Below are 6,032 nucleotides of genomic sequence, written 5' to 3'. Positions count from 1 at the left end.
TTTGGGATGCGGTAGGGGGAGGGGAGATTTTGAAACTTGTGAAATCCTGCACATCCTGTTCACCTGCACATCTGCCAATGTGGTATACTGCATCCGCTGTACCCGGTGTGGCTTCCACTACATCGGGGAAACCAAGCGGAGACTCGGGGACCGCTTTGCAGAACACCTACGCTCGGTTCGCAATAAACAACTGCACCTCCCTTGTGAAATCCACATTGATGCCATTGGGCTGCAGGGTTCCCAAGCGGAATATGAGTTGCTGTTCCTGCAACCTTCGGGTGGCATCGTTGTGGCACTGCAGGAGGCCCAGGATGGACATGTCGTATGAGGAATGGGAGGGGGAGTTGAAATGGTTCGCGACTGGGAGGTGCAGTTGTTTAGGTGCAGAGTTGCTGGGATGGATTGTGAGCAGCCCTGAGGCACTATCATCCTGCATGGCCAGCGAGAATAATACCTATTGTGGTAATTCTAGGGTGATTAGCCTAACATCTATTTTTTGAAATCAATTATCAAAGAAATAATATCAAGCAGAGTCAGCAAGTCTTCATGAGACAGAAATTGTGTCTGACTAATTTATTAGAGTTTTTCGAGGCCGTCTCAACCAGAGTGGATACAGGGTAACCTGTAGCTGTGTTTTAATTTGGGCTTCCAGAAGGCATTCAACAAGGTACCCTTAACAACAGGTCAAGTCATAAGAACCCATGGTGCTATAATGGCATGGATAAACAATTGGCTAAGGCAGGACACAGAGTGAGGATAAGGGGTTCTTTTTCAGATTGGAAACCTGTGACCAGTGAGATTCCACAGGGATTAATGCTGGGAGCACAACTGTTCACAGTATATATTAATGACTTGGAGGAAGGAAGTCAATGTACTGTAGTCAAATGTGCAGATAACACAAAAAGGTGGAAGGGCAAATTGCAAGGGATACAGACAGTTCACGGATATCAATAGGTTATGTGAATGTGCAAAGTGGGAAAATGTGAAGTTGTTCACTTTGGAAAGGAGAAAATAAAAAAAAGTTATTTAAGTACAGAAAAACTGGAGAAAGCTAGCACCTAGGGTGCAGCAGGTAATCAGGAAAGCTAATGGAATGTTAGCCCTTATTTCAAGAGGGTTGGAGTATAAAAATAGGAAAGTCTTACTGCGATTGTACAAGGTGATGGTGAGACCATATCCACAGTATTGAAGACAGAGACAACAAGGTGCAGGGCTGGATGAACACAGCAGGCCAAGCAGCATTGAAAGCAGTTTTGTTCCCCTTATCTAAGGGGAGATATTATGTCATTGAAGGCAGTTCAGAGAAGGTTCACTAAGATGGAGACATTGTCTTATGAGCAAATGCTAAACAGGTTGGGACCCTACTCATTGGAATTTAGAAAAATGAGAGGTGATCTCATTGAAACATATAGGATTCTTTAGGGGCTCGACAAGGTAAATGCTGAGAAATATTTTCCTTTCTGGGACTGTCTAGGACCAGAAGGCAGTCTCAGAATAAAAGAAGTGGCAATTTATAATTGAGATAAGGAAGACATCTCTCAGACGGTTGAGTGTCTTTGCAACTCCTTTCCAGAGAGCTGCTGGGGTAGAGTCCTTATGTATATTAATGACTGAGACTCTCTAAGTCGGGGAATCAAGGATTACGGAGAAATGACAGGAAAATGGACATTTGGAATGTCAGATCAGCCATGATCCTACTGAATTGGCAGACAAAAGGTGTTGAACAACCCACTCCCATTCATTTTTTTTATGGTTTTAAAGTAATTATTGGTAACTTGACCAGGTTACTTAGGTGGAGGCATGGATAGGGTGGATAATTGGAGTCTTTCTCCCCACGGTGGAAATGTCTAGAGGGGATAGGTTTAAGGTAAGAGGAGGAAGTTTAAAGGAGATGTGCAAGGTAAGTATTTTTTTTTAAACAAAGGGGATGGTAGGTGCCTGGAACATGCTACCAGGGGAGGTAGGAGTAGTTACGATAGCCAAGTTTGAGGCATTTAGATAGCTATATGAACAGGCAGCTAACAGAGGGAATACAGATTACATACAGGCAGATAGGATTAGTTTAGAAATGCATCATGGTCATTGCATGATGGGTTGGAGGGCCTGTTCCTGTGCTGTTCTATTAAATGTAGGTGTATCAGGGCAAAGGCAGGATGAATCAGCACACAGCAAGGAAGGGCAACCTGGCACACAAACAGGAGATTAATTGAGCCTACTACACTCCAGGGAGAAAAGTTCAGTCTATCCAGCCTCTCCTTATAACTCAAGCCCTCCAGTCTCGGTAACATCCTCGTAAATCTTTTTTGCACTCTTTCCAGTTTAATAACAGCCTTCCTATAGCAAGGCAACCAGAATTTAGGCATTACTCTAAATAGGGCCTTACCAAAGTCTTGTACAACCATAACATGATGTCCCAAATCCTGTCCTCAATGCTCTGACTGATGAAGGAAAGTGTGCCAAAACCTTCTTCACCAGCTTGTGTGCTGTGATGCCACTTTCTAGCTGGTTGATCACTGTTCACTCCTTGTTTGCAGGTCTGTGATGAAATCTTTATATCTAATATAGTAACATTCAGAGACTGCTTCTGCCTCAGCTTCAGTGTGAGCAGTCTGAGCTAGTGTTTGTCACAGTCAGTCAGATTGTTGGCTGCCTCAGAGGAAGCTCTATTCATTGCCTCCTTGGGATCTTCATAGATTCCCAGAAAAAGTGTTCCAGATAACCAGCCTGAGAGTCTTCAGTTTGCACTGCCACCTCAGTCTCTTTTCAGCTTGTCTGACTGTGGTCACAAGGTTCATGACCAGAGAAAATACCAGGTACGTTCTCCTACAGCTGTTTGGTCGACTGGACCTCAACAGGCTCCTTTGAGACTGGGGATGTTACTATCTTTGATACCACCAGGTTATTTCCAAGGAGTGGATCAATCACATCCACAGGAAAATGGAAGATGATTCCCACAGACATGTGTACTGAGGTGAGATTGCACTCGAGCTACACCCAGTGGAGGCACATGTTTAATTCTTCATGGCATATAGGCATCTCTGGTTGATCCAGTATTATTGCCTGGACCCAGTTGCCCTTCAGAAGGTGGTGGTGAGCTGCCTTCTTGAACCGCTGCAGTCCACCTGCTGTGGGGCAACCAACAATGCCCTTAGGAAGGGAATTCCAGGATTTTGAACCAGCAACACTGAAGGAACAGCGATATATTTCTAAGTCAGAGTAGGGACTGGCTTCAATGGAAACTTGCAGGGTGATTGTGTTCCGATGTATCTGCCACCCCCTGTCTTTCAAGAAGGAAGCAGTTGTAGGTTTGAATGTGCTGTCTAAGAGACTTTGTGAATTTCTGTAGTGCATCTTGTAGATGGTGTACACCGATAGTAGGTGCATCTGTGCAGTTAGTGGAGGGAGTGGATATTTGTGGATAAGGTGCCAATCAAGTGGCTGCTTTGTCCTTGTTGGTGCCAAACTTCTTGAGTGTTGTTGGAGCTGCACTCATCCAGGCAAGTGGGGAGTATTCTATCACACTCCTGACTTGTGCCTTGTAGATGGTAGATAGGCTTTAGAGAGTCAGGAGGCAAGTTACTCGCTGCAGTATTCCTAGCCTCTGACCTGCTCTTGTAGTCACTGTACAAATGAGGTAAGGGTCCTCAATTTGTTATGATTCTGGGTTTGATTTGCTTCAATGATATTCATAATCCTAAGCAGGTAAACAATTGTCCTGTACTGTCAGCAGTTAACTCAGCACAATAAACCTCAAAATACCAGCAGCATTTGTAAATAAAGAAATACACATGTCCAAACAAAAAGCAATAAACTATACATCAGAAACAAGCAGCAAATTATGGAAGACTCATGATTAGTTAACAAATATATTATTAAGGGTAAGTGAATATTTCAGCTCTGACAAGAAGCTGTTTCTGATAAGTTAATAGGGATTTGCTCTTTCCATGGATGTTGGCTACTCCACTGAATATTTCTAGAATTTTCTATTTGTGCCCTGGTATTGTATTGGGAACTATGGAGTAAAGCATGGGTTAGAATAAAAAACACAAGTACATAGTTTATTATTTTATTTTATTGGTAGTGTTTTAAATGCAGCAATACATTCTTGAGACCATCAGAATGTTACTGTTTACAAAAGAAATGATGGATCATATTTATTGGCATTGAAACAGAATCCAAGTGGGAAGGTCGAGTTAATCCCTACAGCTTAAACAAGGATTTTGATCAACAGTAATTTTCCAGAGTAACTGTAATACAAAATTTAAAATGTGTTTAATATCTTTAAGCATATCAGCAGGTACTTGCAGTGATGGCACTGTACACATCTTAGTGAATAAACATAGCCTGATACACCTTTTTAATGTTAACAAACTTACTGATATTGATATAATGCAAATAACATGGAGATTTTCAGAAGTATATGGTGCTAATATATTAGTAAATGGCTTAGAATCCCATTAAATACGTAAACCTTCTTTTACTAACAGTTAATAACCATGAAACTTCATTCAAATGCTTGTAAAACAAAGGTGCTACCTTCATACAAAATACATAAAGTTATTTAAGTTAATGTATTCAGAAATAATTCTAGACTTCAACAGGATTCATACACATCCCATACTGAAATATCTTCCGTTCATCTGTTAGCCCCTCCCAAAAGACACAAAGAAAATTCTACAGGTTTGATTTTTGGATAGAAGTTTGTTGTAATTTCTGGACTAAGAAGGGAGCTACACATTTATAATAAAGACTGAAATCCTGATTCATGTCTGATGCAAGTATCATCTCTCGTTTGTTATGATCAAGAAAATCTCTTTTTGGTGCAGTTTTAACAATTAATTACTTACTACTGTAGTTTGTTTGTAGACATTTCAAAACCTAATTCACTCTTTCACAATAATGCATCAGAATATTTAGTAAGTTTTATACAGTCATGATTAGTGTTTATAAATAATTAATGCACATGTTAGATCATCATAAAATAGCCCAAATGTTAGATAAATACCAGTCAAAATAAGATTTTGTTATTTTTCTATTTTGGGAATATCAAATCAAAGTTAAGAAACTTGTAGACTTGTGCAAGAACATCTGTGCTGTGTTGTTAGTGTTAGATTATTTTGATTTTCTAGAGAAGTTTGCACTGGAATATCACAGTCAACTCAAATTGCTGGTACCAAATATACAAAATCAGAAGTTGTTTTCTGAAGAGCCTTAATTCTCAGCCATTCTATTTTCATTCTGTATCCTAAATTTACTGTGTAAATTATATTTACTGAAGATTCAGTAAGTATTCAAAATCTGTTTATGTATTTCTAATTAAATAATTCACCAAAGGGGTGTCTCTCTTGAGTACTTCACAAATTTTTGCTTCTGTTTGCCATTACGTTCTAAATGTTCAATTTACACTGAACTGATGCACATTAACACTATTCTTGTCTTTCGTGCACTAGAATAAAGAGTAAATTCACATTTTAACATTTGTTTTATAAAATATGCTGGATATTAGGCCAAATTATTTTGTAATTTGGGTTGCAGTTTTCACCATGACTAAAGAAATGTTAAAAAAAAATAAGAAAAACATTTCAAAGTTACAGCTCAGTTTGGCTCACATAATGGACATTTTATGGAAACGCATGATCAGTGCTCCCATGGCATTATTGTAGTCCGTTATTAGGTTCACAGAAAAAGCAAAATGTATTTATTAGCTTGTAAAGAACAGAATGGATTGGTCCATCTGTTTAATATTTTGTAATCCCTTATAATGTCCTGAATATGGTCAATGGACACCAAAGAAAAGTACTGCCTAATATTAAAGTTGATTCAGGAATGGAAATAATGCAGTCTGTATAATTTCAATGAGCGTTATTAACTATCTGCAGCAATTAGATTTTTGACGAGGGGACTGTGACTGAATGAGAGGATAGGTCACAATTTCCCATCTACAACTGGTCTCGAAGCCTATTAGTCTGAATGATTGCAACAAATGAAACTATTATTAATTAAAAAGTAGTTTTTAAGTTAAAGTGCAAGCT

Source organism: Rhincodon typus, chromosome 1 (genome assembly GCF_021869965.1).
Source record: "Rhincodon typus isolate 14 chromosome 1, sRhiTyp1.1, whole genome shotgun sequence".
Classification (NCBI taxonomy): Eukaryota; Metazoa; Chordata; class Chondrichthyes; order Orectolobiformes; family Rhincodontidae; genus Rhincodon; species Rhincodon typus.
This window is presented reverse-complemented; position numbering follows the sequence as displayed.